The sequence below is a fragment of the Homarus americanus genome, unplaced genomic scaffold (assembly GCF_018991925.1).
Source record: "Homarus americanus isolate GMGI-L3 unplaced genomic scaffold, GMGI_Hamer_2.0 scaffold34921, whole genome shotgun sequence".
Lineage (NCBI taxonomy): Eukaryota > Metazoa > Arthropoda > Malacostraca > Decapoda > Nephropidae > Homarus > Homarus americanus.
Genome location: NW_024741901.1, coordinates 9896999 through 9924033, shown reverse-complemented (window position 1 = coordinate 9924033; position 27035 = coordinate 9896999).

The following is a 27035-nucleotide window of genomic DNA, read 5'->3' as shown; positions in this document are numbered from 1 at the left end:
GGATAATGGTAGCCTCGATGCTCCTTCAGTTGGTATCAGCGAGAATACTAACATTTGTTCTCTTGTCTTCCCAGCGAACTCAGAGAATGGAATGTAGACTATGTTGGTGAAAGTTTTCAAGTGCCTTTAGGTGAGTCTTGTATGTGACCCATGTCTCGCTGCCATACAGCAGGGTGGAGAGGACCACTGCTCTACATGTGTGCAACTTTGTAAATAATTTATGTTTCCTACAGCTAATTACACGGGTATGGAGTTTGTCAAAGATGAGAGATGGATATCTGATTCGATGTTGAATCTATTCATCGATGTCCGCAATATTAGACAGGTGGGAGCCTAGGTACTGAAAGTGGGTAGCCTGAATGAATGGTGGAGTAGTAGTTGGACCAGGGGTAGGCTGAAAGAGAATCTGAATCTTGTGTACATTCACCTCAAGGCCGAAGTGTTCATACACATCTATTTAGGTGTTCAGGATCTCCTGTAGGTCACGTTCAGTGTGAGCAACAAGGGTAAAGTCGTCTGCATACTGAACTTCAGTGATGGAAGTGGTTGACACCTTTTGTACTGCTTGTAGTCGCCTTATGTGGAAAATTCGCTTCATGTGGTACTGGATGTCCACCCCGCTGGCTAAATTGGCAATGGCAAATTGTAAATCATTGCCAAATAAATGTAGGCGCAATTATACCCATTTCAATCTGATCCTTATCTTATTATTACTAAAGGTAATGACTGATTGGTCATGGCAAAGTATAACCAATAACCTAAATTGTTGTTGGAAATTAATGGAATTCATTAAATCATCATTTATCAGGTATATATCACATGGAATGTCGGGTGGTGGAGTGAATTTCTTCGTAGATACACCATAATCTCCTGTAAGTAATCAGCGTAAAGGTATCTAACTCTACAGTAAGAAATTAAAAACACATAATATTATATCAATCCCCACACCGCAAAGAAAATAATAATAATTCCTTGATACCTAGTTAGTTTGGTTTTTTAGTCAGGCTATGCTTAGTGCACCTTTTCTAGCCCCCCCTCCAATATAGGGTGACCACAGTGGCTCCTGGATAGGGCTGCTCAGTCGTACAGATATGACTGGATTGCACTGCTGCCTGGATCCCAGTGCATAAACGACCATCTTATCTATGCTGCCCATGTGCAGAATTGTGACTGGAGACTCCTGGCAGTCATCTCTGTCAGTCTTCGTCGCCATTCTTCTGTTGCCATAGGACTTTTGGGCGTTCGGGACATTGATGATGATGAAAAATATGAGCTAGATGATAGCTGCACATGAGTTGATTTATATGGTGAGGCAGAAGCGCAGGCTGCAACCACACTTCTTGGCTCTCCCTTCTCTTTATCCAGTGGTGCATGTAGCTGGAACGACTGGGGAGAGGGAGAGTTGCAATGGACTGTCGATAGCCCAGTTTGTTGGGTTTCGCCTAAGTAGCCTGTCCATCTTACAATGCCTTCATCCTCCAGTGTTACTCGTTGGGTTCTCGTGTTGATAGGTTACCTCTTCCACCTGTTCAGTCAATGTGGTCTTGCTGGAGCTCTGTCAGCAATGTCTGCCTGATGCGAAGCTCCATCGCAGATTTCTTTCGAGGCTTACTCCCGTGGCCTTATACCTACCAAGGTTAACTCCACAAGGTAGCGGGGCAGTGGTTGGTAGGCACCAGGGTGTCTCCACATACCGGTGGGCCTATGTGGGGCCCATTGCTGCTCCGAGATCCCTTGCTTGTCTACCTGGGGAACGCGAGGCACCCAGTTTTCGTGTGTTACCACGAGGAGGCACAGCTGGAGTATTGATGGTTAAGAAGCTGTGTACTGGCAGGGGAACACTTATGCAAGGCTGCTTCCCGGCTTACCACGAGAGCTAGCCAGCGGCGGTACCTGAAAGCAAGAGGGAGCTGGAAGTGCCTGCAGACACACACACACACACACACGCACACATATAATCTCACACACACACACACACATATATATAACCACACACACACACACACACACACACACACACCAACTCCAGTCTAAGTTAAAACACAAGTCCCTGATAATTAGGTACCGTGTTGGGAGTCCAATTTAATTACCGAAACTCGACCCTCTCCCCCACCAAAGTGCGTCTTAGCTTTCTCCCGGGCCTTCTACGACTAGGAGATAAATCTAAAGTGATAATAGTTTATACATATTTAATTGAAAATTGAAAATATTATCTGGTCTAAAGTGGATTTTATTCGATAGTAGTAGTAGTAGTAGTAGTAGTAGTAGTAGTAGTAGTAGTAGTAGTAGTAATAGTGTGGGAACGACAGCACGGCCAAAGTGATAAATTGCAGCAACTGTTGCGGCAAGTACCAGAGAATTTGAAAAAAAAAGTAGCTATAGCGCAGGAGGTGGATGCCTCGAACTGGTTAACTACGTTACCGATAAGGGCAAATGGTTTCAGTTTCAATAAACAAGAATTTACAGATGCCAATGGTCGAAGGTACGGTAGGCCAGTAAAAGGTTTGCCCTCCCAATGCGTGTGTGGCTCTTCCTATGACGTCGATCACGCCATGGTGTGCAAGAAAGAGGGCTTCATATGCATGAGGCATGACGAAGTAAGGAATCTCACAGCAAATATGTTGAAGGAAATCTGCCGTGATATCAGGGTAGAACCGACCCTCCTTCCATTGGACGGTGAGAATTTCCAGCATAGGACTTCAAACACATCCAACGAAGCCCGTGTTGACGTCAGTGTTCGAGGATTCTGGACGCAGGGACAGCGAGCATTCTTCGACATCAGGATTTTTTATCCCATGGCCGCATGTCACCGTAACTTAGCTCTCGATGCTGCACACAGGAGGAACGAAAACGACAAGATAAGGGCATACGGGTATAGAATTCAGAATGTTGATCAAGGCAGCTTCACTCCTCTGGTGTTCACAACCTTTGGTGCGATGGTACCAAGTGCAAGATGCTTCTAAGCCAGACTCGTGGAGGTGCCATCCGAGCAGAAGCAGCAGCCCAGAAGTTATGTTACAGCCTGGATGAGATGTCGACTGTCCTTATCTCTCCTTCGGTCGGTTTTGCTCTTCCCCAAAGCCGACAACAGTTGCAGATATTGACTATGAGGCTACAGTCACTGAATGCCGCATAGATCTGCAGCTCAACTAACCCAACACAGCTAGGATAGCTAATTATGTATTAGGATTTTTAATATTAAGGTAATAAAATGGTGGCAAAGGTATGGCTATTGGGGGAGGCTGGAGGCCATTTAAAAAAAGTATTAGTAGTAGTAGTAGTAATAGTAAGAGTTGGAACAGTGCTATGATTTTAGAGTAAAAGTCCTGTCAAAAAGTATTCCCGTCTGGAGGACGGTGCTCTGGAGAAACCTGAGGTGTGAGCCAATCGCAGTAACCTGTGAGTGTGACGTCAAAGGCATAACTGTGCTGATTAACTGGAGACTGGGGTGTGGTGCCCGGTACAAAGTGTGCTCGATTTTAAAACTCAAAGTCTGGTTTTGAAAGTGTTGGGTGTGGACGTATGTGTGGGCTGGCAGGTTTCAACATGCTGAAATACACACACACACACATATATATATATATATATATATATATATATATATATATATATATATATATATATATATATATATATATATATATATATATATATATATATATATATATATATATATATATATATCTTGATAAAATCACACGGGAAAATGGAAACAACGGAGCACCTTAGCAGTTGCCTCTGAAGATGTCTTGAATAAAGACGGAAGCTAAGGTGCTCCGTTGTTTCCATTTTCCCGTGTGATTTTATCAAGATTTATCTTATCCACGTTTTCATTGTGGATTTACAATGAATATATATATATATATATATATATATATATATATATATATATATATATATATATATATATATATATATATATATATATATATATATATATATATATATATATATATAAGTGCACTTCAGGTTTTATCAGTTTCACAAAATGTAATGTGAATTATGTGACCTGACCACCGTTTAACAAGCTAGGAAAAAAGGTTTATTGTTTTGAAGTGTAATTATCAATCTTAATAGAAAATATTCAATAAATGAAGAACGTTAAAGAGTGTCTTAAATTCCCCCCTCCCCCCCCCCCTCTCTGTACTGAGTAAAAATTTTGTCATATCTGTCATGGTGTTATACAGTGATACAGTGACCCAGGTGTAATAACAACTATGACCAGTGTCCCCTAGTGTGTCAGTTATTGCATGTTATTCCTATTCCTAGTTATCCCCTCCTTCCTTAGACTCCCATCATATCGGTTACCCTCTGGTGGGTAAGATTGACCAAGAGGAGGCAGTTTTTTACAGTGTGTGCCCGGTGAGGCTGTGTGAGTATGTCCTCTGTGATCTCACGTGACTGCGTTTGGGTTATACTGGGCTGGTGGGAACAGGAATTTAACAGTGCGTTGGTGAATATTTTGTGTAACTCCTACCAGTGTTACTCAAGGCTAACCTCAAACTGTGTGGCAATTTTTTAAAAATTTGCTGCTTGTACAATCAGTGACCTGTAGTGAGGCGTGGGTAGCAGGCACCCTGAGCCCCTCCGCCCTCGGCTAGGCTTACCTCACCGGGCCTGAACTTTCCCGTGGGGCCAGGATTAGAAGGATTAATATTCCCCACACGTTGTCGCTTACCACACATGAAAACAGCTCCAGCAGTGCCAACACCTCTCCTCCACACCTGATCAAGCAAGACTTCATCCCAACATCGGTGTGTGTAATCACAGTGATTGTTGGTGATAGGGACCATTCCTGTTCCCTGTGTATAATTCCGAGCCTGATAAAGCTTCTTGCCACCCCACCCCCCAACCCACGGGTGGCAAACAAGAGAACCCATTCACGCAAGTCCCTGTTACCCAGATACCGTTGGCCAACCTATCACCTCTCTGTCCAAGTTTGCAAGACCTGGATTCCACCTAAATTTAACCATGGCAGGATTCGACGACGGGCGGCGCTCTGCAGATGTTCCTGACGAAGGAAACGAAGGAGATGAGGAAGACAGTCATGAGGACACTGAAGCTATCTTTTATAAGTCTATGACGCGTCGAAAGAAACGCAAAATGAGTAAAAGCGCTGCTTTAAGGACCCAGGGAAGGAAGCAGAGAGAAGCCAATGGGTGCATCTTTCCCATCGCCCCCCGGGCTAAACATATGCTCCTTGCCTTCCCTGAGAACACAACCAATTGGATGAAGGTTAAGTGGTTGAGAACTCTGAAGGAGTAATATCGCACGACTACGCTGAATGTTGTCATCCCAAGTAGGACCCCTCGTTAAGTCTATATAGACCGAGAGGAGAGGGCCAGAAGAATTTATAAGGACGATGCACCACTTAATAAGATCATCATCGTTTGGAACAGGAAGGAACCACCTCCTAAACAATGTTACTTCTACAACGAGTATGGTACCCCTAGTAAAATCAGAAGGTGGATTCCTCCCACTGTGGTGCGATACAACTGCTTCGGGGAAAACCATGTCGCGAAGTACTGCCACAAGCCAGCTATTTGCGGTATCTGCATAGGAATTCATAACACGAGGAATTGCCCCACCAAGGAAACTGCCGCTTGAGAGGGGGGAGACCAGGCCTCCCCACCCGGGAGGCAGTGTCCCAGGTGTGGGGAGGAGAGTGTGACTGCCTGGCACCCTGGTTGTCCTGGGAGGCCGCCAACACCCACAACAGCGGTCACACTCAGTGACGACAACGCCAACGTTGCCAGGTCGCCTTCACCGCCTGAAGTCAATAGATACAGTGAGTTTCCTTCGTTAGCCAACGCAGGGCAGGTTAAAGCCTGTCAAATAAGTGTACCAGTGAACAATGGTAGTGATAGTGTCAGTGGAGCTTCTGCAGTAGCTGGTGCCTCCCCTTATTATGTAGAAAAAGCTGCCTGATGTGAGTATAAGTGAGGCCCATAATGATGTGAGTTTGAGTGAGGTCCATAATGATGTGAGCAAGAGTGATGCCCATAATGATGTGAGTATGAGTGAGGCCCATAGAGATGTGAATATGAGTGAGGTCCATAATGATGTGGGTGTGAGTGAGGAGAGTGAGACCCAGGATACAAGGACTAACTTGAGGGTGAGTGAGGAGAGTGAGACCGGTACTGATGGAAGCATGAATGGGGAGAATGAGGCCCAGACTGCCAGCGTGGTCACTACGATAACCCCAGGTCTGAAAACTGTCCATGGCCCTGTCCTTCTTCCATCATTCTCGGAGGAGGAACTCGTGGAACTAATGAGGGAAGCTGTGTATAAAAAGCCAATTGGAGTAAAGGTGGCAAGATTCTCAGGAGTTCAAAGGGCAATGAATATGAAAGGGCTAACTTTTTGATCAAGGTGATCTATGAAACCAACTCACATCTCTTACAACTCAGTTCAAGATGGCAGGAGTAACACAAACATTTAGGTTTATATCATGGGACATCTGGAGTGTTAACTGCAGAATTAATGACCTACAATGGTTTGCTAAAATTTTTAACATTGATGTAGTTGGCTTACACGAACCTTACACGTCCAGCACCCAGAAGAAAGCTGCACCTAGGATAGCTGGGTTTACAGCATGCAATAGTGGAGCAGGAAGTGGCCTGCTCACTTATGTAAAGAATGGTCTGGTCTGTAAATGGATCAAAACCCACAATGATGAAAGTATTCACTATCAACAATTTACAGTAACGACAGTCAATTTTCGCTGTATAATATCTATCTTCAATGTAATGAGGTGCGAGTGGGTGTGGTACCAAAGCCATCAGGAAACAATGCTATGTTGTGTATGGGTGACTTTAACTCTCATCACACTGTCCTCGGTGATGTCCAGTGTAATTCTAATGGGAGGGTGTTCGTGAATTACATCATTAATCATAATATCACTGTATACGATACAGACAACGTGACACATCTGATGGGAGGCAGACTTGATTCTGTGATTGGGTATAACCTAGTAGACAGTAATGTTAAGGCTAAGGTCATATCAGACCACCTAGTCAGTGATCATTATGCAATACTTACTGAATACACTGTAGCTGATGTCAAGTGTGAACCCCATCCTAAGCTCAGAATTAACATCCCAGATAATCTTAAACTGCACTTCAAGGCCTACATCCACTGATGGTATGCTGGATATACACCTAGGTCAGTGGATGAATTTTGCTGTGATCTTGTAAATGTCACTACCACATATTATACCACCTGGGTTAAGTCAAGGAGGAAGGGGGCCAGCACTAAACCACCTATGTGGACACATGACCCCATCCTCTTCAAAGAAGGAGAGAAGGTAGAACAGTGTGCCAACACTTATAGGCAAAATAAAATTAGTGATAACCTCCTGTCATTCCTCAAAGCTAACAGAGCATTTGTGACCTCAAAGGTCAGGTGGGACACACCTATTGGAAACAAAATTATAGCCATTACCAAGTCACCCACCCCAGTCCAACTTCATCACAGCCCTGCAAAATATGCTGACATGCTATTAGACCAATGGTCTAGTGTGTCACAAATCACTTCTCTGCCTCCTGACATACAGCAATATCTTAAGGCCACACACATTAATAACCTGTTACTCACCAGACCTTACTGACCAGTTTCCTATAACTCACCAAGAACTAACACCAGAACTAATAAAAGGTGAATCATCCTCCCTAGTGAGGATGGTATTACCTATAACACCCTAAGAATGTTCTGCCTAAGACATGGACTCATGGAAACATAGTACCAACCCCTAAAGCTAACTCGCCAAACTTCAGGCCCATTTCACTCTCATCCGGTATGTGTAAATTCTTTGAAAGAGTTGTTCTCAACCGTCTCATGTTTCAAGTCAAAGACAAACTGGCAGCTAATCTGTATGGGTTCATGCCCGGGAGCAGCACACAGACATGCTTTGCAGAATATCTTGTTCACTCAAAAGATAAGACACAAATAGCCTTCATAGACATTAAATCAGCCTTTGATGTAGCTAATAAAGACATTATTCTTGACCAACTAGCAAATTTTGGCATCCAAGGTAACCTCCTGACATGGATAAAGGGCTATCTGTCCAACAGGTATGTCATTGTTCTGTTTAGGCAAATTTAGGGGAGTCAAAAGTACCAGAATTAGAAAATTTGAGATTGCCACGCCTCAGGGAGGAGTATTAGGTCCTATGCTCTTTAATATACTGATGCACAAGCTTATTGCTGATGTTCCAGTTCAGCTGAACGAGACTGTAATATGTTATGCTGATGATATCTGCATTATGACACAGACCAAGCCCAGGCTCCAAGCCTTGCTGGATGTATTTGCTCAGAGGGTCCTCAATCCTCGTCCTGCTCTCCCTCTGCCTTTTAAATTTAACATTAACAGCATGTCCTTGGACCTATGTAGCTCTTATAAATATCTTGGAATTAATGTGAATGATGCGAACTTCGCCGGTAACCTTGGTGCCAAATTAGTCAGTGATGTAAAATCTCTCGGAAGCCTTGTTGGTAAGAGCTATGGAATTAACATCACCTGTGCTCGTACTTTCTATCCTCACTTCATTCGATCTGCAGCTGATTCGTATTCAGGGACAAGTTGTTGGAGCTTCCAATAACTTGATGACATAAACCACTGACTCTTCAGGCTTCTACGCCCTTAACTCATGAGACATAAAGGCAAGCATGAACTTACCATGCTTCCCTGTTGGGCGCTGTAAACGCTTCTGCACTTAACCTTACACAAGGATGCAGGGGAGTGCCCAATAAAAAAAAAAAAATTATCATGCTCTCCATCTTGTAACTATTCCCTTTAAACAACTAAACAGCCTAGAGGTAGTACAAAATGAAGCCATGCTCATCATTCTAGGATGCCCAAAATCTACCAAAATTGTAAACATGAGGAAAGAGTATGGGCTGCCCTCTCTATCTGAGAGCATAGCTCTATTGAATACCATGTTTTGTGTCAAACTTTTGAAGAACAATGATCCCCAAACTGCAGCTCAAACTGGGTTGATGCTCTGTCTAAGTAATCCCGCCTATCTCGCTAACCTTCCACAAAAGACTCTCTTTGGGGCGTGGCTTCATAAAAGTGTTGCAGATCTCTTAAAAATGGATGTGCTAATCACCCCAGAAGAACCCATTAATGCCATTCCTCCTTGGCTGCATATATCAGTTCCTATTAATTACACTCCTGTTAGTAGTAAGTAAATGTTAAACACCTTTGTGGTGAGATGTGTTACACTAGAAACTATTAACAGACATATAGAGAGTATTAAATCAAGTGAATGTTATGCTTTTTCTGATGATTCTGTGCAGACAAACACAGGTAGAACACATTGTGCATTTGTAATATATAAATAAAAGGAGATGATAGTGTTAAACATGCAAAGGCTGAACAACTGGGCCATCACAACACAAACTGAACTGATGGGTATCTACTTAGCTACAGACTACCTTAAACAAAGTGGAGGTGGGGTAATATTCTGTGAATCCCAAAGGGCTTTGAAATCAATGAACAGTCCGTCAGGTTCTATGTCTAAAGTGGTCTGTGATATTAAGAAAAATGTGATAACTGCTAAGGAGAACAAATTTCGTATTGAATTCGTGTGGATTCCGTCCTTTGACCTTGGCCTGTCCAATGCTGAAATTAAAAACATTCAAGTCAGTATCATGAACTCTGATCTAGAAGAAGTGAAAAATGCTGAGAGACCTGGGAGTTTTAGCATTAGTAAATATGACAAATTTTGTGACAAGAGGTACCAAACAATGTGATGTAGTCGTGGCCAGAAATAGGCTAGGATACAGACACATCTGGCAAGTTAGTGATGCTGTACCCATACCGGAACTCTCAGCATGTAAACTTTGTGATAAATCTTTAAAGTATACATTTGAACACCATATTATTAAATGTGACACTGTCAAAGACTTCAGGCCACCTGGCTTATTGTATCATGAACTGTGTAATTATTGCATTGAATCAGGAGTGCTTGAGGACTTTCTTGCTGTTTATCCAAAATTTGCTAGCCCATACTGATGAGTCCTCAAATAGAATATGACTTCTACTGTATATGAACCACTGTCCTGCGTGACAGTGAACAGTGATATCACCCACATGACTATGTCCTATATATCCTGTTCATGAATATGCTCTAGTTCTTCGTGTATGAACCTCTGTCCTGCGTGGCAGTAGGAAGTGATAGCTCCCTCAGTGTCAAGACCTGACTGAATTACTCAGAATAGGCAAACTGTACTCCAAGCTTTGTCAATAAATTTGTTATCCATAAAAAACCACGAGGAGGGATTAACCACAACCCTCCCTACTCACATTCCTTAACCCTCCCTCCTCTCCTCACCTATCCTCTCTTTCACAAGTATAAAGAACATGGAGAGAAAGAATGAAGAAGAGAAATAGAAAATAAAGAGAGTAAAATTAAGCAAATTTTTAAAAATAATAGAAATAAGAAAAAGTAAAAAGTTGATAATAATATTTGTTACATTGTGGCTTAGCGGTGTACATATTTCTTAAAAATATCCGTTCCCACATGCCTAACCACTCATCACTCCTACCTAGCACAGTTTTGCTGCCATCCATACATTGGGCTGCATTTGAAAGTTTTTTTCAGAGGTCAAGGTTTTCTCAGCGGTTCTTATATGTTTTTTTACATGCTGAATTCAGAAATGTAACTCATTTTGCTCAATCAGGTCAGGTTTTTATACTATCTCAATTTTAAGAAAATAAATAATCGACAATAATATTTTTTTAAATTAGCATGTTTTTTTTTTCAAATCAGACTTACATTGACGGAAAATGTACAAACTATACATAAAATGGTGCACAAGTACAGTTAATGTGAATTTCAATATTAAAAAGAAAGACGAAGGAAAAAAAAATAATGTGGAATAAACGGCTTTCGCAAAAATTTTCGTCTGTGTTCCGCATGTGTAACATCTCTCTTGAGGCACCAGCAGTAGTCCGCGAGCATGTTCACATCCCAGCCGCTCTGGTACCTCTCTTCCATCACTCGAATATCCTGGTGAAAGCGCTCTCCTTGCTCCTTGCTGACATCACCGCAGTTTTCAAGAAAGTAGTCTAAATGCGAGCTGAGTAAGTGCATCTTTATGGACATGCGTGCACCAAGAGACTGGGAGCTCTACAGGAGTTCCTCGACAACACGTTCGTACTCTAAACCCATAGCTGCAATGAGGCCGTTGACGTTGTTACAGTAAACCAGCGAAACTTCTTCGTCGGAACTGAAATATTCTCGAAACTCTTCTTCACTGCTGCGGTCCCAGGAGAATGTCGTTTCTGGAGCTAACAAACCATTTTCGCGAAGACGTGACCCTAGCAACTGAGCATATTCTTTGGAAAAGCACAAATCTCGTATCAAATCGTTCAACTCAGCTTAGCTCAGGAGTTTGGGTTGACTTGTCTCGGCCATAGGTTGATATGTAACAGATATGTCACCATCATCCATTTCTTCATCGGAATCCGAGGGCGAATCTCTGCAGTTTTGGGGCAGTGTTGGAATTGAAATTCCTGGTCCATGAGGCACTGGCTTCATGGCAGATGGCACGTCTGGATACTTTAAGTGTTGCTTGTTTTTTTCGATTTATGCCTAAAATGAAAGAGATAAAGACATACCGTCAGGGGGGGGGGTGACATATCATATATAAAGTTAAACTTATTTGAATGTTTGGAAATTTATTAAACATATGAAGTTAAACTCAAACTAAATTCATAAAAAACTTACCTTGTAGATTTGTCATACAGAAATAACAGTCGGTAGTATGATCTCTTCCCTCCCTCCACACCATTGGGACACCGAAAGGCAGACACTCAATCTTCTTGTGGCTCCAGCGCCGCAGACTTTCAACGCACGTTTTGCAGCATATGTGAGGGGCAAAGGCTGATAGCTTTTCCTCACAAAAAATGTGATGTTAGACTGCCAGTCTGACGTAGTCACTTTACCACATATATACTGCAGAACTTGTTTGGGTCATTCTTGCACTTTCGATTCATCGTGGTAAGAAGGAAGCTACGCAGGACGTACTGCCGCACACACGCACCCACGAGGACAGCTCACGCCAGACTGAGTCACACGAGTGTAGGACAAAAGCCCCCGAGGACAAAAGCCCCCTAGGACAAAAGCCCCCTAAGACAAAAGCCCCCTAAGACAAAAGCTCCCGAGGGCAAAAGTCCCCCAGGAGAAATAATAAGAATTTTTAAAATAATTATTTTATTTTTTACAGTTTATGAACACTTCTCTAACCTAACCTAACCTAACCTAACCTAACCTTCGGGAATCCTGTTATAGTTATAAAGAAGTATACAAGGAATGTTTATTAAATCTGCAATGACGTATGTTTTGTCTACTGAGATAATTACTCCCCTGACATTCAGTGACCTCACTGGGCCGTAGGGTCACCTTAGTAAATACAGAATGAAAATGAAGGTAAAATATGTCGTATTTTTTTTCTATTTATTTAATTATGTTCTATATCAAAATTGAAAGAGTTATAATATTCTAATTATTTACATTGTAATAATTTCATATTTAAATTTATATATTTTTAATATTTTTAATGACCCTCTCTTTAACATAAAAACAGGGGGCTTCAGTCCTATTTTGCACTTTTACTAAGGGGATTTTGTCCTAGGGGCTTTTGTCCTAGGGGGCTTTTGTCCGGGCCCCGAGTCACACAGCAACTGGAGGGACTGAAGTGGGGTGATGTCCAACACTGATGTTGTGAATTTCATAATGATTTATCTATTTTTTTCTGAAATTGAGATAACATAAAGTCTTTGAGAAAGCACTTTCTTCCACATTAACTGCACTTGTGTACCATTTTATGTATAGTTTGTACATTTTCCGTCAATGTAAGTCTGATTTGAAAAAATAAAAATGCTAATTTAAAAAATATTACTTTCGATTATTTATTTTCTTAAAATTGAGATAGTATAAAAACCTGACCTGATTGAGCGAAATGAGTTACATTCTGAATTCAGCATGCAAAAAGCATATACAGTAAGAACCGTTGAGAAAACCTTGACCTCAAAAATGTCGCAGCGCTGTGAATCGGTGTTAGAAAGTGATTATTGGTTCTTTTCTTGAACTTTCTGATATCTCGAGTTGATTTTCATACTAATGTGTTTTGATGTTTATCATATAGTTTGATGAATATACATTGAGATGAAATAACTTAAGCGGCCAACGATGGGCTACGGGGACGGGGCAGACAACCCTCACCTCGTCACTCCACCCCACTTTGCCATCTGCCCGCCTCACCTCGTCCCATCACCTGCCACCCCTCTTCCCAACCGCCCCACCATGCTCGTCTTACCTTAACCCCGCCTCACTCCCTCAACCTCTCCGTTACCCACCCACCTCCTTGCTGTCTGTTCAGGCTCCCCTACGCACATGTCACTTACTCTGCTGCAACACTACCTCTTCACTCTGGCCCTTCCCCTACTTTTCTGTTTGTATTTAGATATTAGAGCTTGGTGTAGTTGACATATAGAGATGGATTCCTGTAAAGACATTCCCTAGTGACCTGTTCACTGCAATTACACCTGTAGGATATATTTGAAAGTAATGACCTGTTCCATAACATAACTGCCTATAGCCCTCTCTCAGACTATCCTGCATTGGTTATTTTCAGATTAATGGGACATGCACTGTGTTGCATAATATCATGAAGGCATTTAGAGATGTAATAATGTTAAAATAAATTATATTCACCTCTGGACATTGAGATTGAGGAAGAATAAGATCCCCTTTGTTGGATGTTGCATGTTGTCACTGTTGCCGCCCAAGGGAAACCGCCTGGACAGTGTTAATAAATTGTTAGAAATAGTTTATATTACAGAGAGTATATTCCTGCTATGATTACTGTGTCTACGATAATTATGTTAAGCCTTTTATATTATGTGTTAAGGAATTGATTCATTGATATGTAATTTTTATTGACAGGTTATGACCGAATTATATTGTTAGCGTCCACCGTGACGGTCTCATTATCCTGCAAGCCCACAATCGTCTTAATTGGCGATTATACTCACAATATATGGTCGAGTTTGGGATTTACCTGAGATACCTGGGGATCATGGGTAACTGTAATCTAAAGGGTGTGTACACCGCCTCTGGCCAAATAACCTCGCGATGTCTCATACTGATCTCACTTACAGCAAAATCCTGCTAGTGGGTGTGAAATCCATGTCACTAGACTTCCCCACTTGAATCATACCTCTATCGCTCACATACTAGAGGAAGACAAGACGACCATGTCGGTCAGTAAGCAGTCAGAAAGCAGCAAAGCCTGTGCAAGGTGGCGACGACAATGCACCCCCTGCCGGTTCATTTTTGTGATGTGCCTTCTACACAGTGAGACCTTACAGAGAGAATGACATAGTGTCGCTGCCATCATGTCCTTTCGCCAAATTGGGTATGCCGGACACAGAGATGTCCCCAGCTGGGATCCTGTCATCGTTGTTCCAGCCAGGCCGCCAGCCCGACGACACCATCTGGTGGATTGTTGGTACCAGTCATCGGGTTAGAAACAAATATATCGGGCGACGGAGTAGAGTTGGTGCCCCCCTTTGACCCAGGGGCCTTGCCTTCATTGGCTGGGTAGGGAGGGGCTGACCTTAATTGTGTTGGTCCGAAGTCAACGTGTTGGCTGCAGTCAGCATTTGCAACATCCAGACCACTTGTGAGTTGTCAGCTGCTAGAAGCAAGGATGAGGAGAGAAGTGAGAAGTTGATGACCCAGAGTAGTGACTCATCCTGTCCTGGAAAACCCTGTCCCGTTGGTAGCTCTATTAAGGTTCCACCAATGTAGATGTGTCATGCTGAACCTGATGGAGGAAGGGACGCATGCAACGGTGCAATCTAACAGTTCACTGAGACATTAGTATGGATGAGAATGTGGTCACTGTGGATACGATCGATGCTGTGTCTTGATCAGAGTTGGAGAAGAAGTTTCTTGTGGAATTGTTGAAAAGTTGATGGAGAAGATGACCCTATGTCCTGTGGGATGGACATTCCCGGTGTAGAAAATTTACTAGATGATCCCCCCACTACAGGAAAAGCTCCCGTTTCCATTACGAGTCTGTAATTTAGCCGTCCTTTAAGCCATCATCATTAGGAAGTGAGGTTATGTCTCTGAAATCAGTTACCATGGAGGAGACACCATCAATATGGTCAATACGAATACCTCTAGGCAGTTAGTACGTAATGGATAATGGAGTCAAGAAACTCCACATCTCCAGAAACGATTTGTTCACTCATAGTAGATGGAAGCCAAAAGTTAGTGAGCAGTAAGCAAGTGTCTGTGGGTGACCTGCCATCTGGAAATGTTATCTCTGTCTGCTGCCAGATGTACCATCGTCAATTGTTAGATAAGAGACCAGTTGAACAACAGAAAATAAGATGTATGTATGTGTGTGTGTGAGAGATAAGAGCCACGATATACCAGAAAATGTAATGCACAAAATATGTGAAGTCATCTAAGAGAATGAAAACCAGAGATTATGGTAATTAAGATGAGAAATGAAGAAAATCTATGTTCTGAAGAGTTCTGTAAATTGACTTCGAAAATTAATATGTGGAAATGTTAGTCATTTTGAAACTTGATGTCGAAGATTCATGAACCAGAAAGAGAGAGAATTAATTTGACAAAAAACATCTTCTGTATTTTCTTTTGTGCATGACTTGTAATTAAGTATTTAGTTTTCCATTTGAGTGATTTTCTTATGAATAATTTTCATTAATTTAATGCCTAATTGACCTTGATTTTTTATTGATTTATGCCTAATTGAATTGAATTTTATGAGAGTATTTTGATTTACCATAATTCATGATTTTTATCCAAGAGTGATTTCATTACTATTTTTAATGAATTTATCCATTATTTTAGTTCTCATGATTTTGTGTGATTTGTGTTTAACATTGTAAATAATAATAATAATAATAATAATAATAATAATAATAATAATAATAATAATAATAATAATAATAATAATAATAATAATAATAATAATAATAATAATAATAATAATAATAATAACAATAATAATAATAATAATAATAATGATGATGATGATGATGATGATGATCTAAATCAGTAATAGGGTAAATTAACCACAAAGTGATTTAAACTAAAAATCTGAAAATTGCATCAATGGCAAATTAACTAATGACTTTCTAGAGAGGATGAAATTTTTCAGTGGAAGTATTAGTGTATAATAAAGACAATCACTTCAGCTTATATAGTGATCATGCCAGCTAATTTTGTTTTCAGTAATGTATAACAGCACACCGGTCTCGACTGATGGCCAAGTCCTCTTCAATACAGAGGTATATCTATCTCAGTAATGTGGTGAGAGGTGTTGCTTCCTGACATACACAAATACAAGCACACATACACAAACACATGGAGCTAAACGTTAGCAGTTTCAGATAAATAGAACAGCTGTGAGAGGTTCAGTAACTTTTTGCAACTCCAGTTAACGCTCGGTAAGGCCTCCCTTCACTCCGTACACTCTCTCGTGGCTTGTATTAAAGCAACAAATATTTTCAGTTCTCATGAGAATTACGTTATGGAAAATAAAATTACATTAGATTATAGCATTATGAGGCACATAAGGACGTTATTATAGTGTGGTAACTATATTAGCGGGTTATTGATGGAAAATATTTCATACCATTGAACTGCTGTGCTGGGGCATATTGACTGCTGTGATTACATGGTCAGTTTTCGTGGTAATTACACCAAAAAGCAATTGTTTATGATTTTATTAAACTATCAGGATTAGTATATAACGATGTTACAGGCACAGTTATTGTTGTATGAGTATTGTGTTGGGGTTAGATACTCTGTTACTATTATGTGTTGGAATGACTGCAGTGTGACAGCTGTAATTAGATGCTGTGGCTACTGAAATGTGTATGTTTCAAGACAGTATTATATTAACACATACTGTAATTTCTGAGCGTAAAGACGAGAAGTCCTAAAAGATATAAACTAGCCTCACCTGGTGTCTGTCTGATCCATCTGCAGGTCTCGAGTTTATTTTTTATTGTGATTATTTACATATGTAAACTGATGCATAAATCACGTTTGGAATCAATGTTTATAAGAATGGAGGAAACAGCAGCGGGCCCATTGGCCCATAATGGGCAGTACCATTTACACCCAACTCCTATCGCTCATATAAATAATAATAATAATAATAATAAACGGTTTATTAATAGAGTTGCAGCCGGTGGCTGAAAATATACACTTACATTTGATTTAGACATAATGATATAATATGCATTGAATACATTTACAGGGCTGTACAGTACACAAATCAGGCGATGTTTATTATTTTAACAATAGATGGGATGGTGCTATTCTTATATCTATCGGTGCGGGCTCTTATGGGCTGAATTTTGTTGTAGTGGCGGACTGCGTGAGGTGGGTGGGGGCTGCCGGTGGCAGGAGGTGGCGATGACGAGGGTGGTGCAATTGTTGGCTGCCAAACCTTTCCAGTGCTTGGTGGTGGAGGTCACTGATGGATGGCATTTCGAGGATGGAGAGAGTGTTGGTGTAGCTGGAGTAGTCAGCGCCGAGCATGATTCTGCAGGCCCTTTTCTGTACCTTCTTTAGCTGACGTTGTTGGGTGGAGTTGAGGGAAGACGACCAGGCTGGTGATGCATACGTTAGTTTGGGGAGAATAAAGGCGTTGTAGATGGTCCTCAGCTCTGATGTAGGTGTTCCAAGTGACCTAAGTCGTTGTAGCATGTAGAGACGGTACGAGGCTGCCTTGACTGTGTTATTTACATCCATCCAACGAATGTTTGAAGCTATCCACTGTATTCGAGTTAATGATGATGTTTGGTAACTTGTTCCACCCATCCACTACTTTATTTCCAAACCAATGTTTACCTATTTCGCGCCTAAATCTAAATTTGTTTAATTTAAAACCATTGTTACGAGCTCGCTCCTGGTTGGATAGTTTGAGTACCTTTGTAATGTCACCTTTGTTTCGCCCTGACTTCCATTTTTACACCTCTATCATATTGCCCCTCATTCTACGTCTCTCGAGGGAGTGCAAATTAAGATGGTTTAACCTGTCTCTGTTGTCAAGGTTCCTAATGCCCGGGAAAAGTCTTGTCATTCTCCTTTGAATTCTTTCTAGGGATTCTATATCCATTCTGTAGTACCGTGACCAGAATTAAACTGCGTAATCCAAGTGAGGTCTCACAAAGCGCACAGAGTACTGAACCATGGGGTACTCCACTAGTGACGTTACTCCAATCGGATTTAGTACCGTTAATGCTCAGTTGCTCACTCGCTGTTTCCTGTCCTGTAACCACTCCCTAATCCATTTTAGAATATCTCCTCCAAAGCCATGAACCTCCACTTTTCGTATTAGTCTTTCGTGGGGGATTCTGTCGAAAGCTTTGCTAAAGTCGAGATATATTGTACCACATAATAATCGTGCCCGTCGTCCACTGATTCGAAAGCAGCTGAATTTTTTTTAATAGATTAGTCAGACATGAACGCCCGCTTGTGAAGCTATGTTGGGAATCATTGATCAACTTGTGCTTCTCCAAGTTATTTCGAATAGAGTTTGCAATTATTGCTTTCAGTAACTTGCCTACAATTTATGTTAAACTGATTGGACGGTAGTTCTTGAAAACCAGTATTATATTCGTTATCCTCTAAGATTCTGGTACTACACCCGGTTTTTAAGCGAGATAGTAATGACTAATAACGATGTTAGGAAGCAAATAGACAAGCTAAAGCCTAATAAGTCACCAGGTACTGATGAGATATTTGCCAGAGTATTAAAGTAATGTAAGGACGAGTTTAGTATACCCTTAGCAAATTTGTTTAACATGACCTTAATCTATTTTCTTCACTATCTCTGTATATAGTCGGTGCTTCGGGAATTATGCTTAAATTTTCGGTGGAGAAAGCTGTTGAAAAATATGTATTTAGATTATTGCTCATTTCCCCGTCGTTATCAGCTAGCTCGCCGGTATCTGACTGTATTGGTCCAATCTTGTCTCGTGTTTCAGTTTGATACATTTGAAAGAATCCCTTGGGGTTTGACTTCGCCTTCCTTGCTACCTTCAGTTCATTATTCCCCTTTGCTTTTCCTATCTCGGTCTTAACCCTACTGGCCAATACCTTATAATAATCTCGGAGGTAAACTTCACCACGATTTTTTCTCCTACCTGGAGATGTTCAGGGTACTTGGTTCTAACTACAGGAGCGAACATAAACACCTGTAGAGTTCTGTAGGTTCTTATTAACAGAAATATACAAGGTGCGCTTACAAGAGCGGGTAGTCCTTACACTCCTATATGGGTCAACTGACCTCTCTCTGACCTCTCAGGCGACATGTGGTAAGTGGTATATTAGCAGCTTCCAGATGTCGCCAGGCACATTTATCTAAACGTATGGTGACATGAAACAGGGGCATTGCCACACGCTACTGACTAGAGAAGTAATGTATATATATATATAGAATACATACATGGTATACATATAACATACATAATATACATACACTACCTATAGCCTTCCTTTGTCCAATAATATTCTTTAAATAATTATTTATCCATTTGGGGTCATTGTTGTTTGATCTGAGTTTTTTGTATGGTATGTTCTGCCTTTGCACATTAAGTAACTCATTATTTAAGTGTTGTGGAACTCGTCAGCCTCAGATCTCGTGATCAGGTCATCCTATACCGTCATATTTTGTGAGGATATCGTTGTCAGGTCTCCAGGTAAAGTGAGGTCGCCCTCTGTGGGTACATTGTGTGAGGTCATGTAATTCACCCCCAAACGTGATACCCCCTTTCAAATTATCAATGTTTGCCCTTCTGAAATCTGGAACTTTAATGGAATTTTCCTTGCAACCGCCATAAAATTCTAATTTGAATCTTACTTCTTTGTGATAGCTTTAACTAGTTCGTTCCCTACCTAGACATAAGTAATGAGATTTTCTCTGTTTGACAGAACTAAATCGAGTATAATATTACCCCGGGTGGGTTCGGTTATATCTTGGCTTAAGAAACAATCCTGAACTGTTTAAAAAAAAATCATCTGATTCTGAGTTACCCGTAAGCTGTAAGGGCAATGCAATCCATTTGGCTTAAGTTAGTAGTGATCTGAGTCCTCTCTTTGGCGCGTTTAGGTTTTAACTCCCTGCCTAATTTAGTTTTGTCATTATTCCTAGCATTATTTTCCTGTAACTTTTCACTTTGCTTACCCGCTCCCACTGAAGTCTCCTCGATCCACAATGGAAACGAGTGTGTGTGTGTGTGTAGTTTCATGTTATTCTATATCGTTATTGCTTTGATCACTAGATGAGTAATTTATTATTGTAGATATTGTTTTAAATTTTCAAATATTGTTTTTATTTCTTCAAATTAATTTTAGAAAGAATATAAATACTCAAACATCAAGAATTTCTGAAAAATCCGGGACATCACTAACGAATTTTGGTGGCAGCAGCAACTGTTGATTTAAAAATGTATTCAGTTAAGAGCCTGTGTCCTGCACCTGTGGTGAAAATACTTTCCAAACTGCAGTGCCGGGCGGTTTTATGCATTTTGTACCACTTTTAAAAGAAGATAAATTACTACTTCCACTATGCAGTAATGAAGTCCAAACATGAAGATTGATAAATGACATTTAACAACATTCATGTTGACAATGTACTCTACCTGGACAATACCCTACTGTATCATGAGATGTGTTACGAACCACGCCATCAATTGTCATGATCTACCTACCCAGCACTACGAACCACGCCATCTATTGTCATGATCTACCTACCCAGCACCACGAGCAACGCCATCTAGGGACGAAACCCGAGTATGACTATTCTTAGTTACCACTCCGGGGTTTCCCTTCTCCATATCCTGGTTGTTGCGTCACCTCCTCCAAGTCTTCCTCATCAGCTCCGAATCGAAGAGAGTTGAGTTCACTCTGGGAAGTGACCACACTAGGATCACCTATCCTAGAAACCTACGGCACAGTGACTACTACCATCTTCTTCAATACTCATCCTTACTCGTCAGCCATCTCAGCACTGCACTTGAGTATTTTGTAATCTTATATTGCCTCCCCACGTCCACTTGCTTCTGAATGTTGTATAAATATGTATATACTGTTAAGCCAATGTTGCGTATGTTTAGGTTAAGTATGGTTAAGGGTAATTTATAAGAAGCTGAATATTTTGTTAAGGAATTTATGGTACTTCATTATACACAACCAAAACTCCCATCCTTTGTCTACCCTTTTATAGTCCGATTGTCTTTGTTTTTTTATTGTTGTTGCCTGTTGGGATCTGGGTAGACTTTTAACTATATTCTAAATCCCCAACTCGTAACAAATAGCGACCGTGACAGGACCCAACATTAAGTGCCATATTTCTTCCCCCCTTGTTACTCCTTGTTAATTATTCCTCCCAGTCACTTTTGTTCACAATTGCTGTACGGTGGTTTAAAGTTTCTTCATATGTGTGTGCATATATTGGTATTATCGTACAGTAAGAGTGACAGACGTAGGATATTAGTTTCCAAGTGTCATAAGGCTTACCTGTTATTACATGTGGCAGTCGTGTAGTAAGTCTTATCGAGTGTAGGGAAGAATCCGGATCTGTTTAATGCTGTACCCTCGCTCCAGAGTAGGCTGTTCCATAGTCACCAGGACCCCATAATTATAAAGCCTCAATTATTGTTCTTCTCATTATCTCATTCTGGGTCAATAATTCAAGTATCTAAGGGTTGTTAATCCGGATCTTTATATTAATGCCGTAATACGCCCTTCCTGTTTCAAGTATCTAAGGGTTGTTAATCCGGATCTTTATATTAATGCCGTAATACGCCCTTCCTCTTTCAAGTCTCTTATCCTTATCTAAGGATCTTTTCAGAAGGACAATATTCATTAGTGTAATTTCCCTAGGTATAACTTGGGTAGTTTCCGAGACTTTCTGGTTATCCACTGCCGTGATATTTTCTAGGGTTATACACTTATCTTATCTTTGTGACCATTAGTTAATTTATCTAGTTTTTCTTAACAATGGCCACGTCAGGTTTTGATCTCCAGGATTTTATTAAAAATCCTTCCGTAGCTAAATTACGTGTTAATATCCTGAAGAAAGAATGGAAAAAGAAAGAAGTCACCTTAACATCGGAGTTTAAATCAAAAGAAGTGGCATTAAAAGAGAAACTAGCTGCTTTTAACCCTGCTAATGCTTCTTCCCTTGTTCCCAGGTTTGATGAATCCGATATGGACGGGTCATTTAGGACTTTTGAGAAAATAGCCGGGAAGAATGAGTGGCCTAAGGACCAGTGGGTGTCGGTGTTAGTTCCTAAATTGTGTGGTAAGGCTCGTAGAGTTTATAACTGTTTAGACCAGACTGATGATTATGATAACGTAAAAAAGAATATCCTCACCTCTTATGCTATCACACCAGATAGATAACGGCAGAAGTTTCGTAAATTAACCAAAACATTTTCACACACCTTTGTTGAGTTTGCTCAAGAAAAGCTTAGGTTTTTCAAGAAGTGGTTAGAGGCTACAGGGACCTCCACATTTCAGGATTTGTTAAACTTGGTAGTCCTGGAGGAGTAGAAGAGCAAGATACCATTTCACATCTTGAAGCATGTGGAGGAGCGTGGAGAGGTTAATTTAGGGCGTGCGGCTGAGCTGGCTGATGGGTACGCCTTGCTGGTGGAGTCACTGGGCAGTAGGGAACGTGGTACTTTCCGGCATGTTAGGTCCTCCTCTCATGATAACCTTGGGGACGTGAGTGGGAGGTCGAAAGGTCCCACATCTAACCCCCCCTGATGCAACCAAGTTTTATTGTTCTTACTGTAAAAATCCAGGCCATACGATCCAGTCTTGTAATCACCCAAAGTGTCGAACTTCTAAAAGTAATTCCCTGGATCCCAAATTCAAACCAATAGCAACCACCAATGCGGAAAGGCCCCATCAGGATCTCTTCTCTTCATTCACCTATGAGGGCAAAATTTCAATCATAGAGCGGTCTCGTTCTTTCCCTATTCGTATACTACGTGATACGGGCGCAGCACAATCTATCCTCCTGTTTAACGTCATTCCTCATTTATCTACAGCATTTACTAATGACAGTGTTCTAATTTCAGATCTCATCCCATTCTTCCTATCCCTTAGCTAAAGTGCACCTCCAATGTCCCTTGATTAATGGGGAAGTGCAAGTAGCCATTAGGAAAGATCCAATGCCTGTGAGCGGCATTCATTTACTATTGGGTAATGATTTGGTAGGAGATCTAGTGGTTCCCAACATAAAGACAGTCGACTCTCCCTTACCTGTCAACTCCACCACTGACCTTGAAGAAACTATTCCTCACCTTTTCCCATCTTGTGCTGTCACCCGGTCACAGAGTGTGCGAAATGGGCCCTCTTCATCCAGGACCACCTCCAATATCTTCCTACCCACAGAAGATCTGTACAATAAGACCATTAGTAAGGATGAGCTCATTTAAGCCCAACAATCTGATCCATCTTTGAATAAACTTCATCATGCAGCAGTTGAGGGTAAAGATTTAAACACCCTTCCGTGTTTTTATTATCAGGAAGGGGTTTTGATAAGAGCCTATAGACCCCCTGAGCTTACCCATCTAGACACGTGGTCTGAAATACATCAAGTGGTAATTCCCTCCTCAGTCAGACCAGCATTAATTGCCCTTGCCCATGATGGTATTTCAGGACATTTGGGAATCTTGAAAACATATAAAAAGCTCCTCCAACACTATTACTGGCCTGGACTTAGGAAGGATGTGTCAAAGTACCTAAAATCTTGTCATATTTGTCAAATGGTAGGAAAACCAAATGAAAGTATACCAGCAGCTCCTATTAAGCCCATCCCAGTATTTTCTACACTATTTGAAAAGATTGTTGTGGATTGTGTGGGCCCATTACCAAAGACTAAGAAGGGAAATTAATTCCTGCTCACAGTTATGGATACCAGTACACGTTATCCTGAGGCTTTTCCCCTTAAAAGCATCACTTCAAAAAATGTAATCAAACCTCTTTTGCACCTTTTTACTTCAGTGGGCATTCCTAAAGAGATCAAATCCGATCAGGGCACCAATTTTACAAGCAATCTTTTCAAACAGGTGATGAAAAACCTCAGTGTGGACCATTGTACATCTTCGGCTTACCACCCACAATCCCAAGGTTGCTTGGAACGGTTCCATCAAAACTTTCAAATCAATGCTAATAAACTATCTCCCCTCAACTATATAGTCCATACTCCTGATCGCAGAAGAGATTCACAACTTGTTCACATTAAGCTCATGAAACTTTACCATTCCAGGCAGTCAGAGGAAGACATCCCAGAGGCTATAAGCCTACCTGTATTGTATACGGTTTTGTCAGGGCCGGAGCCGGAGACAGATGACATGGACCTATTGGAGAATTTAGACTTCCCTCTACCTAAAGAAAACCCTGCTAACAGTCACATACTCAACAACTTGGATGAGTATTTTTCTGTTCTGAATCCCTCTCAAGCAAAAGATCTCACTAAGTTATTATCAACATTTCCTAAAGTCACGTCAAACCTCCCAGGGTTTTGCAATATACTTAAACATGATATTCAGCTAATCTCAGATGAGGTACAACCCATTAGGCAACCAGCATATCGACTAAATCCACAAAAAAGAGAAATTATGGAAAAGGAGGTAGATTTTTTGTTAAAACATAACTTAGCTGAGCCTAGTACCTCCCCCTGGGCTTCACCTTGCCTTCTCATTCCAAAACCCGATAGCAGTTTTCGTTTCTTTACCGATTATCGTAAAGTGAACCAGGTCACTGTCTCAGACTCCTACCCTTTACCTTTGATTGAAGATATAATAGACAGCATAGGCTGTGCAAAATTTATATCTACGGTGGATATGTTGAAAGGATATTATCAAGTGGGACTCACGGATAGGGCAAAAATAATCTCAGCATTTATAACTCCATTTGGTCTTTTTCAATATTTGGTTATGGCGTTTGGCTTTTCTAATGCTCCGGCCACATTCCAGAGGGCAATCAATTACCTGATTCAGGACCTAGATGGGACGTTCGCCTACCTGGATGACCTGGTGGTGGTGTCGGACGGCTGGGACGAACATCTGGTGCGTTTGGAGATACTGTTCGCACGACTGCAAGAGACTGGATTCACCATAAACCTGGCTAAATCTGCTTTTGGCCGGGCCTCAGTGACTTACCTGGGACATATCGTTGGGCATGGTATGGTGAGACCCAAGGACGCAAACGTTAAAGCCATCTTGTCCTTCCCCACTCCAAGGACGAGGAAGGAACTCATGCGCTTCCTGGGGATGTGCGGCTACTACCGTCGGTTCTGCAGTAACTTCTCCAGCGTGGCCGGACCCCTCACAGACCTTACCAGTTCTGCAGTCCCTTACATCTGGAACCAGAGGTGCGACCAGTCTTTCCACCGCCTCCAAGCCTTCCTTGCCTCCAAGCCTGTAGTCCACCCGCCTGACTACACCTTGCCCTTCCATCTGCAAATCGACGCTAGCTGTGTCGGAGTGGGGGCTGTGCTCCTACAACCCGACCCAAACACTGATGTCCTTCACCCTGTGGCATGCTACTCCGCCAAGTTAAAAAAACATCAGACCAACTACTCGACCATAGAGAAGGAGGCCCTGGCTCTGGTGTTGGCAATAAAGAAGTTTGAATGTTACCTCCAATCTCGCCCACAAACAACCCTAGTCTTCACCGACCATAACCCGCTCACCTTCATCCAAACCAACAAGACCTCCAACCAGCGAATCCTCTGCTAGGCTCTCCTCACCCAGCCCTATAATCTACAAGTCCGGCACATAAAGGGGGTGGACAACCTGATTGCAGACTCCTTATCCCGAGTTCCAGTGGAAATGCACAGCTACTCTCCAGACGCACCAGGTGATCACCTCCTTCGCGCCCGCGCTACGGAGGTCTTTGGAGGGGGGATGTGTTATGAACCACGCCATCAATTGTCATGATCTACCTACCCAGCACTACGAACCACGCCATCTATTGTCATGATCAACCTACCCAGCACCACGAGCAACGCCATCTAGGGACGAAACCCGAGTATGACTAATCTTAGTTACCACTCCGGGGTTTCCCTTCTCCATATCCTGGTTGTTGCGTCACCTCCTTCAAGTCTTCCTCATCAGCTCCGGATCGAGGAGAGTTGAGTTCACTCTGGGAAGTGACCACACTAGGATCACCTATCCTGGAAACCTATGGCACAGTGACTACCTACCATCTTCTTCAATACTCAGCCTTACTCATCAGCCATCTCAGCACTGCACTTGAGTATTTTGTAATCTTATATTGCCTCCCCACGTCCACTTGCTTCCGAATGTTGTACAAATATGTATATACTGTTAAGCCAATGTTGCATATGTTTAGGTTAAGTATGGTTAAGGGTAATTTATAAGAAGCTGAATATTTTGTTAAGGAATTTATGGTACTTCATTATACACAACAAAAACTCGCATCCTTTGTCTACCCTTTTATAGTCCGATTGTCTTTATTTTTTTATTGTTGTTGCCTGTTGGGATCTGGGTAGACTTTTAACTATATTCTAAATCCCCAACTCGTAACAGATGATATTCGCCACATTAAGCCAAATTATATTTCATGGTGAAAGTTTTAGGTTATTAATGTTCGTTTATTGTGAGGACATCTGCTTTAACCAGCCTCCTGAAGATGGATATTATAGACCGAGTCCGAGGCTGTGGTGCTAAAAAATAAATCGGCAAATTTAAAAAATATTTTCCTCTATTTGTTATATTTTTCTTTTACAGATAAGGTTATAATGAGATGCATTAGTTGGGAGAGAGAGAGAGAGAGAGAGAGAGAGAGAGAGAGAGAGAGAGAGAGAGAGAGAGAGAATACAAAGCAAACAGTAATAAAGGTCGTCTTTTCCTGACGCCATAATACTGTATGAGTCTTTTCTTCACCTCCCATCTTTATTATTTGTCTAACTTACACTGGAGTGCGGTGG